Source organism: Triticum urartu, chromosome 7A (genome assembly GCF_056163025.1).
Source record: "Triticum urartu cultivar PI428250 chromosome 7A, HENAU_Tu73, whole genome shotgun sequence".
Taxonomy (NCBI): Eukaryota; Viridiplantae; Streptophyta; class Magnoliopsida; order Poales; family Poaceae; genus Triticum; species Triticum urartu.
In genome coordinates this window covers 105,710,214-105,724,064 of record NC_141879.1, presented here as the reverse complement: position 1 = coordinate 105,724,064, position 13,851 = coordinate 105,710,214, and the positions used below count along the sequence as shown (strand labels likewise).

The 13,851-nt window shown below is 48.3% G+C and overlaps 1 pseudogene; it reads left to right on the top strand.

Annotated features, from left to right (window-relative positions):
• Positions 1 to 8,837: 8,837 nt before the first annotated feature.
• Positions 8,838 to 12,894, top strand: LOC125518432 (disease resistance protein RGA5-like; annotated as a pseudogene).
• Positions 12,895 to 13,851: the final 957 nt, after the last annotated feature.

The following is a 13,851-nucleotide window of genomic DNA, read 5'->3' as shown; positions in this document are numbered from 1 at the left end:
TGACCTAAGCCACGTAATTCAGCAGCTAGAGGAATCGGCCAGGCAATTTTGGACACGGTTCATAACAAAGAAAAATCAAATAGTTGGTTGTCCGGACGCAGAGGCCCTAGCAGCCTTCAAGCACAATATCCGTGACGAGTGGCTTGCCCGGCACCTTGGAAAGGAAAAGCCAAAATCTATGGCAGCACTCACGACACTCATGACCCGCTTTTGCGCGGGAGAAGACAACTGGCTTGCTCGTAGCAACAATATGACCAAGAACCCTAGTAATTCGGATACCAGGAAAAGTAGTAGCAGGTCGCGTCGCAACAAGCAGAAGCGCCGCATTAACGGCGACAATGCTGAGGATACGACAGTTAATGCCGGATTCAGAGGCTATAAATCCGGTCAGCGGAAAAAGCCATTCAAAAGAAATCCTAGGGGGCCGTCCAGTTTGGACCGAATACTCGACCGCTTGTGCCAGATACATGGCACCCCCAAAAAGCCGGCCAATCACACCAACAGGGATTGTTGGGTGTTCAAGCAGGCAGACAAGTTAAATGCCGAAAATAAAGACAAGGGGCTGCATAGCGATGACGATGAAGAGCCCCGGCCGCCGAACAACAGTGGACAGAAGGGTTTTCCCCCACAAGTGCGGATAGTGAACATGATATACGCAACCCACATCCCCAAGAGGGAGCGGAAGCGCGCGTTAAGGGACGTATACGCGGTAGAGCCAGTCGCCCCAAAGTTCAACCATGGTCCTCCTGCCCGATCACCTTTGATCGAAGGGACCATCCCACTAGCACCCGTCATGGCGGATTTGCCGCATTGGTTCTAGAACCAATTATTGACGGATTTCATCTCACTAGAGTCCTTATGGACGGCAGCAGCAGCCTGAACCTGCTTTACCAGGATACAGTGCGGAAAATGGGCATAGATCCCTCGAGGATTCAGCCCACCAAAACGACCTTTAAAGGCGTAATACCAGGTGTAGAGGCCAACCGTACAGGCTCAGTCACACTTGAAGTGGTCTTCGGATCTCCGGATAATTTCTGAAGCGAGGAGTTAATCTTCGACATAGTCCCATTCCGCAGTGGCTATCACGCACTGCTCGGACGAACCGCATTCACCAAGTTCAATGCGGTACCGCACTACACATACCTTAAGCTCAAGATGCTAGGCCCTCGAGGAGTAATTACGGTCAATGGAAACACCGAACGCTCCCTCCGAACGGAGGAGCACACGGCGGCCCTTGCAGCGGAAGTACAAAGCAGCCTCTCCAGGCAGTTCTCCAGTACGGCCATTAAATGTCCGGACACCGTCAGTCCGCTCTTGGCGGACTGAACCTTCTGGACCACCGCACTCATAATGGTGCGGTGCTCCTCGTCGATGGAGGCGCCTTTGAGCACCTCCAACAGATTGTCCGGCGCCTCCGGTTGGACGGGGGTCACCGGCACGGTGGGCTTGCTCCTCTTGGAAGGAGGTCGCCCGCCGGACTCTGGAACCTTTGAAGGTTCCGGAGCGGTGTCCTGCCTAGAGCCGGACTTGGAGCCCTGGGGGGTTTTATCCCCTTTACTCCTGGAGTCCGGGAGGTCACCTTGCGGCGCCTCCAGGACCACCTCCTCCTGGCTTGGAACCTGTTGGGACAACACTTCGGCGTCGTCCATAGGGCGGGGGAGGTAGCCGTCAGAAGCGAATTCACATCCGATGAGTCCAGTGAACCGCTCGACGACGCGTCGAGCCGGTCTTTGGGTGGGCTGCATAATCATATTCGACATAAGAGAAAGCTGTGAAATAAAGGAATACTATGAATTACTCTGGTATCCGGATACTTATGATTTCGCCAGGGGCTTGTCCCTGAGCGGCCACTCCTCTCCGACGTCGTCGGTGTTGGTGGAGTAGTCCGGAGGAATGGTTTTCCCCTTCTTGGACCCTTCGGCCTTCCCAGTAAGGGCGGCCTTCCTTTTCTTCTCTCCCCCCGCTGGAGGGGGAGAGGTCTCTTCTTCCTCCTCCTCGTCTTCATGGGAGGAATGCGCCTTGGAGCCGTCGGATGATGAACCCGACACCTCCTGGCACTGGGCACTTGTTCGAGTCCCCGTGGCCTTCTTCGTGGCCTTCTTCTCCGGCACCACATAGGGTGCCGGAACCAGCAGCTTCGCCAAGTGGGCATCGGCTGGGTCTTCGGGCAAAGGAGCCGGACAGTCGATCTGTCCGGACTTCGCCTGCCAATCCTGTCAAAGGTAAGGGAGCTTAGATCCCGCATAGAGTTAAACTATGAAAAACTAATACCCTATAAAAGGTACAAACAACTTACCGCGCTAGCGTGACGCTGCGCGCTGAATCCGCGATCCTCGGTAGCGGATGCGGGAGCCTCGGCGCCCTTGAAAAGCACCTTCCAGGCATCTTCGTACGTCATATTGAAGAGCCTGCTCAGAGTTCGGTGTTGCGCCGGGTTGAACTCCCACAGATTGAAGGCCCGTTGTTGACACGGGAGGATCCGGCGGATGAACATAACCTGGACTACGTTGACAAGCTTGAGCTGCTTGTTCACCAGGGTTTGGATGCATGTTTGCAGTCCAGTCACCTCTTCTTTGCTGCCCCACGACAGGCCCGTCTCTTTCCAGGACGTGAGCCGCATTGGGGGTCTGGACCGGAACTCGGGGGTTGCGACCCACTCAGGGTCGCGCGGCTCGGTGATGTAAAACCACCCCGATTGCCACCCCTTCAGGGTCTCCACAAAGGAGCCCTCGAGCCATAAGACGTTGGGCATCTTGCCCACCATGGCGCCTCCACACTCCGCCTGGTTGCCGCGCACCACCTTCGTCTTGACATTGAAAGTCTTGAGCCATAGGCCGAAATGGGGGCGGATGCGGAGGAAAGCCTCGCACACGATGATAAACGCCGAGATGTTGAGGATGAAGTTCGGGGACAGATCATGGAAATCCAGGCCGTAGTAGAACATGAGTCCCCGGACGAATGGGTGGATAGGAAAGCCCAGTCCGCGGAGGAAGTGGGGAAGGAACACTACCCTCTCATGGGGCCTTGGGGTGGGGAGGAGCTGCCCCTCTTCGGGAAGCCGGTACGCGATGTCGTTAGACAAGTATCCGGCCTTCCTCAGTTTTTTGATGTGCCCCTCCGTGACGGAGGAGACCATCCACTTGCCTCCCGCTCCGGACATGGCTGGAGAAGGTTGAGGTGGGGAGTGCGGACTTGGGCGCTGGAGCTCGAGTGCGCGTAAATGGATAGGCAAAGGAGGAAGAAGGCGTAGGTGAAAAGGTGGATCCTTATCCCCTTATATGGGTGGACGCAACTACGTGTCCCCACCAGCCTGGTAAAACTCGCTTATCTCCAAGCACCGTAATCAATGGCGCAGTTGGGTTACCCACGCCCGTATTGATGAGAATCCCGGAATAAGGGGACACGATCTCTGCTTTAACAAGACGTGCCAAGGAAACTGCCTCGCATGACACGCCGAGGTGGGATAATAAAACGATTCGAATAAAGGCTTGGCCGTGGTGTTGTCATGCTACGGAATACGTCAGCAGATTAGATTTGTGTAAATATTATTCTCTCTATGGCAGTATGTGGAAACTTATTTTGCAGAGCTGGACACTATCTTTGTGTTCAAAATCTTCTATGAAGTACTTGGAGGAGGAACCCGCCTTGCAATGCCGAAGACAATCTGCGCGCCGGACTCGTCGTCATTGAAGCCTGGTTCAGGGGCTACTGAGGGAGTCCTGGATTAGGGGGTGTCCGGATGGCCGGACTATACCTTCAGCCGGACTCCTGGACTATGAAGATACAATATTGAAGACTTCGTCCCGTGTCCGGAAGGGACTTTCCTTGACGTGGAAGGCAAGCTTGGCGATACGGATATGTGGATCTCCTACCATTGTAACCGACTTTGTGTAACCCTAACCCTCTCCGGTGTCTATATAAACCGGAGGGTTTTAGTCCGTAGGACAACATACAGAACAACAATCATATCATAGGCTAGCTTCTAGGGTTTAGCCTCTCCGATCTCGTGGTAGATCTACTCTTGTACTACCCATATCATCAATATTAATCAAGCAGGATGTAGGGTTTTACCTCCATCAAGAGGGCCCGAACCTGGGTAAAACTTCGTGTCCCTTGCCTCATGTTACCATCCGGCCTAGACGCACAGTTTGGGACCCCCTACCCGAGATCCGCCGGTTTTGACACCGACAGACGTAACTCCCCATTGATTATGGTCATTGACTTGGAACGCCGGATTATCTGTCGGGCCAAGGATTCGTCCTCCGATAACTCGCCTCGGATCATGTAAGCCAAGTACGGGACTGTCCAATCCGGTATTACATGCAAAGATGCCACCAATTGGGCCTCCGGGTCAGGAATAGCCAACTCTTCCTATGTGGGTATCTTGACCGACGGATTATGCAGTACATCGAGGAAGACATTAGGTGGCAACGGTTTACGCTGAGAGCCTAGGCGACTTAAAGCGTCCGCCGCTTCATTCTTTCGCCGGTCTATATGGTCAACTTGATAACCCTTGAAATGACCAGCCACTATGTCCACCTCTCGTCGATATGGAGCCATGAGTGGGTCCTTAGAATCCCAAGTGCCAGATACCTGTTGGGCCACCAGGTCCGAGTCACCGAAGCACTTAACCCGGCTTAAGGTCATCTCCTTAGCCATCCGAAGACCGTGAAGTAAGGCCTCGTATTCAGCTGCATTGTTAGTATAAGGGAACATTAAGCGAAGAACATAACAAAACTTGTCATCTCGTGGGGAAGTTAATATGACTCCAGCCCCCGAGCCCTCCAATTGCGTGGACCATCGAAGTGAATAGTCCAATAAGTGTTATCTGGCTTTTCCTCTGGTGCCTGCAACTCTGTCCAATCGCTACGAGTTATCTTAAAGGGGTTAAGCCGGACAAGGGACACAAGGTTTTTTTTATACTAGTTCGCCCCCTTCGATGAAGGTAAAAGCCTACTTCTAGTTGTGTTTGGTATTGCTAGAGTTTCGATGACCAAGGAGTGAATCCATTTTGCCTGGCTCTCGAGTTGTTGTCTGTTGTCCCTAAACCGCTGTCGGGTTGTCCCTTTATATACACAGGTTGATGCCCGCTGGTTTACAGAGTCCCGAGGCTGGATCATAAATGTGTCCAGCTCGGTCTCTATCCTTCCTATCTTACAATGCAAGTTACATGAGAAAGTCGGTTTACATCTATAGGCCTTAACTCGCCTTTGGGCCTTGGGCCTTTGTAAAGCGCCACCATCCTTATGTCTTCACGGGCTTCTGATCTTCTTGGAGTTAATCCGGCTACTCCTGGCCGATTTACGTCCAGTAGTAATATCCCCAACAACTATGGTTCAAAGCAACCGCGTAGACCGTCAAATTGCAAGGCTACTTTGTAGCCGCGTGTTGTCACTCCAACGACCGCCATGTTGCAAGGCAATCATAGGAGACCACCACATCACCCATCACTGTCACCACTGTGTTAGAAGCAACCGCACTGTCGAAAACCATCATGTCGTAATTCCTATGCCAAGCTTGTCCATGTATTTCAACGCGGGGTGATCACAACATAGTTTATGTTGCAATGAGTGCCCAAAGGCCTACATATTTGCAGTGTCACGCAAGCCAGGATGATCAAAATATATAGTCCATGTTGCAATGGGTGAGTGCAACATAGTCCATGTTGCGATGATCCAATGGAGTATGTGGGACAAATCGAATGGTTGCCATCATGGCTGATCTTTATGAAACATCGACTGGGTGACGTACAACGATGTCGAATTATTAAGGTGGGGATTTCTAACGGATTAATCAATGTGTAGGTTATTTTGGTGACTAGGCTCCATGGAGGCCGAAATTATAAAAAAATCAAACTTTCTGGTTTAAAAAATACATGAAAAAATATGCATGTATATAGGGATGAAATGTGCGTGTGTAAAAATTCACAATGAAATACATTGAATTGTGACCTTTACAAAGAAAAACAAATTGATGGACTTTGGGGATGAACAATATCATGTGATGAAAAGCCACGGACTTTTTTTACGCAACCCTCAATTCAGCGTATTTTATCGTGAAAATTTACGCACACGTACATTATGTCTTCATGTATATCTGTATTTGTTTTCACAACTTTTTGAAACGTAAGAGTATGAATTTTTCTGAATTTTGCATTCTTCAGAAAACGGCCTCCAAGGAGCTCGGCTTTCAAAAGCAATTTCCGTTAATCAACACTATAATAAACTCGATCCCACCAAATGAACAGTTCATATTTTTTGATAGATAAATAGAAGTAGGGAGTAGTGGATGGGTGAGAGTTGTTAGAGAGACCAAGTAGCCCCTTTAATAATGAAACGAAAGGAGTTGGCAGATGTCGATTCCCACAATCAGTGGTTTGTAGATTATTAAACAATAATGTTTTGTCGTGGTGATCCCCTTTAATCGCCATGTTGTCCTTTCGAAAAAGGAAAAACCAACAACAATGTTGTCAAATGAAAAAGCAAACAACAATATCTTTGCCTCTCTTACGATTACAGACAGCAAAAAAGGGGATCGCCCCCGCGTCCCTCCCAGGAGGGGCGACTCGGGCGAATCGCATGAGCGCGCCGCCGCCCTTTCCTCCTTCGATCCTCCTCCCCTCACCACTGCTGAAGGATGCCTCAGGTCTAAGGCTGTGAGGCTGATAGCGGTGTCGGGTCCTCATCCTCCTCGCGCGACTGATGGCAGCGGGGGCCCCATCCCTCTCGCGTTGCGGGATCTCCGGCTGGAGCTCCATGGCAGCCCTGGACGGCATGGTTCTTACGTCGGAGATGGGCGCCGGGGCGGTGGCCCTGGATTTTTCCGATGACTACGACTGTAGCCGTGGCTGCGAGGGCGGCACGACGTCTCGTTCGGGGGGTTCTTTGCGGCTCAGCTACTCATCTCCGCGTGGTGCGGGTGGTGGCGGTGGTGTTTGCTGAGAGCTCCGGCCTGCTGTTGGGAGCCGGCGGGTGGCGTGGTCCTTTGGTTCTTTTTGCTCTAAGATGGTGCTCTGCCGGTTGCCGGCCCTCATGGATTTGCCCATTGACGAGTTCCGGAATGCTCCGCTGGAGATCCTCATTGGGTGCTTGACGCCTGTAGATTTCTGTATTAGATGGGATTCGGTCGTGTGCACCCCTATTTCAACCCGAATGGCTTCAGGAGGGTGCGACGCGAAGCTTCGTTGTTTGTTGACAGTATGGGACACGTCGGTATTTTAGTTTCCGTGGTGAAGACAGTGACAGAGAACGTCATGGTGGCTGAGGTCTTAGGTCTTGTAATAGCGGATCAAGTCCTCGCGGCGATAAGGACTTTGCTTGGTGATTCATGACTCGTGGCAGCGGCATCGGCAAGTGGGGACGGCATCACAGGCAGAGTACAGAGTCTTGGCTTTCAGGATGAAAGCCCAAGGTATGGCCTTAATTGATTGTGTCTGGGAGTGAGCTTGTTGAAAGCATTGTTTTGAGAGCACGGATCTTCTCTAAGGTGAAAACCTAAGATCTAGGACCGGGCAATGACGGTGCTTCTGCACTGTTTTCTTTCTGGAGGCGTTGTTTTTGGAGAATTAGGACTCGGATGTTGTCTAGGTGGTGGTTCGTGCTACAGCTACGAGGAATTGATCACTGTGTTGGAACCGCAGCCCTCTAGCTACCTCTCTTCTCACTCGAACGGAGGTGAAAGAAGAAAAACAGTGGACACAAGATTTTCCGGCCGGCGCACGAACGCCGCCATGGACGCACGAACGCCCCAATCCTTTCTTTACAGTGGCTACATGGCTACACTCAGCTAATACCGGCACACTTCGATCAATACATGGGAGGGCTTTTTATACCCGGACGCACACACACAACCCGGCCATCACACCGGCCACTAACTCACGCACACACGTAGTAATCCAACCACCACTGGCCGGCTAACAAGTTAACAGCCCATGCATGCATCCATATACTAACTACCTAGACTAGATGCACGAATGACCCGTGTGGCTCGGTCACCACCTGCGACCACTAATCCAGCTACATCCATGCACGAACTGTCACAACACACACGACTCGGGCTGCCTCTCCCACGCATACACGAACACGCATCTGGCGCACCCGACGCCGGTCGCCACCGCACACCGCACATGGCATGGCTTATGCTAACACACTGTTGCGGCATCTTTCTTCTTCTTCTTATTATTATTATTATTATTATTATTGTTGTTGTTGTTGTTGTTGTTGTTGTTGTTGTTGTTGTTGTTGTTGTTGTTGTTGTTTTTTGGCTGTGTACATCTGCAATGTCTTTACTAATTGTATTGTTGTAGAGGCCGGGTGTAATTGATATCTCCGTAATATTAATATATTTCTTTTGCCGAAAAAAACAAAGCATGGTGACTCGCCAACTCCAAGCAAGCACAAAGGATCACGCTGAGTGCGGAGAAACTACCAGTGCACAAGCAATCACAAAGTGACAAAGCTGGGTGCCGTGCAGAAATCTGGGCGCTCGCCCGTCCACGACGCAAGCGCTGAGGAAGGAGAGGAGAAGCTACTCCGTGGTGCGTGGCGAGCTCCAAGGCCGCCGCCGCGACTGCAGCTGCAATCTTAGCGGATCAGTCCCTGGCGATATCACATCAGCCTCCTCCAGCTCAGGTACAAGTATACAAGATGCATCACCCTCCCGTTAGATCTGGTTATTCTGTTCGACGTATCTGTAATTCAGGATCAAGCGCTTTTTTTCTTTCTCCTTTTGCATATTTTGTCCATCAAATCTACGTACATCATATTTCCCCCTTATTTTCCTCATAAATAATCTATCTTTTGTGCACGTGAATTTGATTGACGGATCTAAGATCATGAGGAATGGAGGGGTTTCTTGTCAATGCCGCCACGGGCGCCTTGAAACCCGTCCTGGGGAAGCTGGTCATTGTGCTGGGCGACGAGTACAAGCGTTTCAAGGGAGTGCACAGCCAGATAAAGTTCCTCGCCGATGAACTCATGGCCATCCATGCTTTTCTGCTGAAAATGTCTGAGGTCGAGAATCCTGATGCGCAAGACATGGCATGGATGAATGAGGTGCGGGATCTGTCCTACGACATCGAAGACAGCCTCGACGAATTCATGCTACGCGATGACACTAAGCCATATGGCTTTATTGAGAAGATCAAGAATTTGTTAGAGAAGACCAGGAGTCGGAGTAGTATTGCCAAAGCAATCCAAGATTTGAAGAAGCAAGTGATTATGGTGGGCGAGAGGCATGCAAGGTACAAGATTGGTGAGGGTGTCTCCAAGACAAGCAACACTACTGTCGACCCTAGAGCTCTTGCTATATTTACGGACATGTCAAACCTTGTCGGTATTGATGGGCCGAAGCATGATGTTATCACATTGCTTACTGAAGAAGTTGGGGGTAAATCAACGCAACAACATCCAAAGGTGGTCTCTATTGTTGGTTTTGGTGGACTGGGTAAGACGACTCTTGCACACCAAGTATATGGAGAGTTGAAAGGGGAATTTGAATGTCAGGCTTTCATATCGGTGTTAAGAAATCCAGATATGATGAAAATTCTTAGAACTATTCTTAGTGAAGTAAGTAAGAAAGACTATGCTAGTGAAGCTGCGGATGAACAACAACTCATTATCAAGATCTCCAACTTCCTCAAAGACAAAAGGTGCTACCTCAACTCAATTTTACTCGTCATCTTCTAATAATTATATATTTTCCCAACCATATGATGATTCGTCTTAATATGTAAGTACACCTTTTATTTGACCTTCTGCATGCTTGCATGACCACCATATTTTTAGATAATGGAAGATAACTCCTGGCCAAAAAAACATGTACAAAAACAACAATTCATTTTGTAATATGTTAGTACCAACTATAGAAGTGCATGCTCTAGCCAATGCAACCAAAAGACTGATCTGAAAGAGAGGGCAGGACATTATACTCCAACACTCCCCCTCACGTCTATGCTCCTTTGAAGCTATATGACGTGGGCAGCGAAAGCGGGGGTTTTGAACCCTGAACCTATTTGTTGTAACTTTATGCACCTAACCAGTTCATCCATCAGACCGATCTGATGAAAGAGACTAGGCAACACATTATACGTCAACACTCCCCCTCACGTGTGGCTCCCTCAGGCCTAAACATGGACCAAAAATGGGCTGCAATTTAATTGCACCAGCCGGGTCTTCAACTCAAGACCTCTTGGCTTTAATATCATGTAGAAGTGCATGCTCTAGCGAATACAACCAAAAGACCGATCTTATGGAAGAGACTAGGCAGCACATTATACGTCAACACTCCCCCTCACGTGTGGCTCTCTCAGGCCTAAACGTAGACCGAAAGTGGGCTGCAATTTAATTGCGTCAGCCGGGTCTTGAACTCAAAACCTCTTGGCTCTGATACCATGTAGAAGTGCATGCTCTAGCCAATGCAACCAAAAGACCGATCTTATGGAAGAGACTAGGCAGCACATTATACGTCAACACCCCCCATCACATGTGGCTCCCTCAGGCCAAAACGTGGATCGAAAGTGGGCTGCAATATAATTGCAGCCAACCGGGTCTTGAACTCAAGACCTCTTGGCTCCGATACCATGTAGAAGTGCATGCTCTAGCCTCTGAACATGATGAGAACAAAAAGATTATTACCTCCTATAATATTAGCACTTCAGCTTGTATAGCCACTGCATTGACAACTATGGTTGTTGGGTATGGCCTGGGGTGGCATGGCGGAGCCTGTGGTGGCGGGGGAGCCCTTTCGAACAACGCGGCCTCGGCGAACGTCGGCAGTGGCTCTCAGCCAGCAGCAGCGGCTACAGGCTGCAGATGACTCTGATGCCATGTAGAAGTGCATGCTCTAGCCAATGCAACCAAAAGACCGATCTGAGAGAGAGGGCCGGACATTATACTCCAGCACTAGCTGTCCAACAAGCAACTCAGCTTGCAAAATGTAATTATCACGAAACTGGGTTCAACAACAACATCTACAGTAATGTCAGCTTAAACAAGTACTCCCTCTGTACTGATTGGAGGGAGTATCAACTTTCTTATATCGTTTGTTGTTAATCAGGAAAAAAATCTTCTTTCTTTTGTCGTATGATTTTGTAGGATATATTAAAGCCTCACTAATGTCGCTCATAAAAATCATGTGCAGGTACTTAATTGTAGTTGATGATATATGGAATGTCGAAACATGGGATATTGTAAAGTGTGCATTCCCCAAGACCAGTTGCGACAGTAGAATAATCACCACTACTCGTATAAATAATGTAGCTCAGTCATGTTGTTCATCTTTCAATGACCATATTTATAATATAAGGCCTCTGAATATGGTTCACTCCAGACAATTATTTCACAAAAGGTTATTCAGCTCCAAAGAAAAATGCCCTTCATATCTCAGAGATGTGTCTAATCAAATATTGGAAAGATGTGCTGGCTTGCCTTTGGCGATTATTGCTATATTTGGTTTATTGGCCAACAAACCATGTACAAAGGATCATTAGGATCAAATCAGAAATTCAATTGGTTGTGCGATTGAAAAAAATTCTAGCATTGAAGGAATGGTAAAGATATTATCACTTAGTTATTTTGACCTTCCTCCTCATCTTAAAACATGTCTACTATACCTAAGTATATTTCCGGAAGACAATACTATTGAGAAACAGGACCTCATAAACAGATGGATTGCTGAGGGATTCATTCATGAAGAACTAGGATATACGGTAGACGAGCTAGGAGAGATGAGTTTCAGCGAGCTGATCAATAGAAGTCTAATCCAACCTATGAGGACAGGCACATGTGATGAGGTGAAGAGTTGTTGTATTCATGATACAATTCTTTATTTCATCATATCCAAGTCTATTGAAGAGAACTTTGTTACTTTCGTTGGTGTTCCCACTTTAACTATTGGAGCACAAAGAAAACTTCGTCGGCTCTCTCTTCAAGTTGGCAAAAAAAGGAAATACTACTCTACCAGCGAGTCTTACATGGTCTCAAGTCCGATCACTTAATGTGTTCGGACATTTAGAGGAAATCCCTGTCCTAGAGAAGTTCAGGTATTTGTGTGTTCTGGACTTTAAAGGTATGCACAAATTGAGAAGTGATCATCTTGCAAATATAGGGAGGTTGTTTCAGTTGAGGTATGTGAACCTCAGATATAGAATATTAGTGATCTCCCAAAACATGTTGGACATCTACAATGCTTACGGATGTTGGACCTAAGAAACACCAATCTGCATGAATTACCAGCAGCTATTCTAAGTCTTGGAAATTTGGTGCATCTATTTACTGGTAGTAATGTTAAATATCCAGATGGAATTGGCAAGATGCAATCATTGCAGACGTTGAAACAGATCGACATCTTCTTGCAATCATCCAACTTTTTTCAAGAACTTTGCCAGCTAAAGAATCTGAGGAAGTTGCGACTGAAATTAGGCGATGATCCAACAGAAGTTAACAAGGAGTGCATGAAAGTTATTGCCTCCACTATCTATAAACTAAGCACACTCAGCCTTGATTCTCTAAAGATTGGTAGTGAGGATGGTATCGGAATGATTACTCATTAGATGACAGCTTCTTACTGGAACAGTGGTGCCCTGCTCCGCGCAGTCTCCGAGAACTTATAATTTCTCAGACCATTTTGCGCATTCCAGATTGGGTAGGATCATTCGTCAACCTCCAGAGGTTAATCCTTATTGTCAAGTCAGACAAGCAGGAAGATCTCTATGCCCTTGGAGGCTTACCCACTTTGTCCTTTTTAATTCTGTGCGTAAAAGGAGAAGCAGAGTCTATAGGAAGGCTTACAGTAAGTGGTACCAGTGTATTCGCATGTCTAAAGGTGCTTTTCTTCTATACAGATGAGCATATGATGGAGCTCGTGTTTGTAGAAGGATCCATGCCGAAGCTAGAGTTTCTCTTCATTAGTTTCAGTGCAGCTAAAACAGAGACTCTGTCTTATGGTGTTTTTATTTCGGTATTGAAAACCTCCCCTGCCTTGGGTCCCTTCATTGTACACTTCATGGCGCTACCGAGAGCACTGATCGGGTTGTTGAGGTCGCAAAGGCTGCCATAGAGAGAGCAGCCAACACACACCCCAACCACCCTAGGTTCGAAGTACACATTGAACGAGAATATGATGCATGAGTCATGGGTGGTAGGACTAGTTCTTTCTCCCAAACAAGACCTTGTTAATACCCGGTACTAACTTCCGTCCGAAGTTACTTCTCGGAAAAATGGATGTGTCTAGACATATTTTAGTTTTAGACACATCCATTTTATTCATTTCTGCGATAAGTAATTTCAGATGGAGGGAGTATTTTGTTCTTCCCTTGTCTCATATAATCTGGCTGTTTTCCTTTTCAGGTTGTTGTGGGATCTCGTGGGAGTATTCTAAATACGAAGCATGTCTCGACACTCAAATGAATGCGTACCTCCCTTTATGCGGATGACGCAGCTGTATTTGTAGCTCCGATCAAAAGTGATGTGGACAAGCTTGCGACTATTCTGTGAGGCTTTGGGGATGTCACCGGTCTGTGCACCAACTTCCATAAGAGCTCGATGGTTCCGATTCGGTGCGGTAACCTTGACTTGGGGCGCATCACCCAAGGGTTGCCGGCTGTTAGGGCCTCCTTCCCGCTGCGATATTTGGTCCTACCACTCTCTGTGTGGAAGCTAAAGCTCGTTGACCTGCAATTCCTTGTGGACAAGGTGGCAAGCAGATTGACAACATATGAGGGCCAACACATTACCACCATTGGGCGCGCGACTCTTGTCAAGTCGGTGCTCGCTTCCCAAGTGATTTACTTCATCACACCGCTTGTCATACAGCCTACCATCCTTCAAAGCATCGACAAGCTTGAGAGGGCCT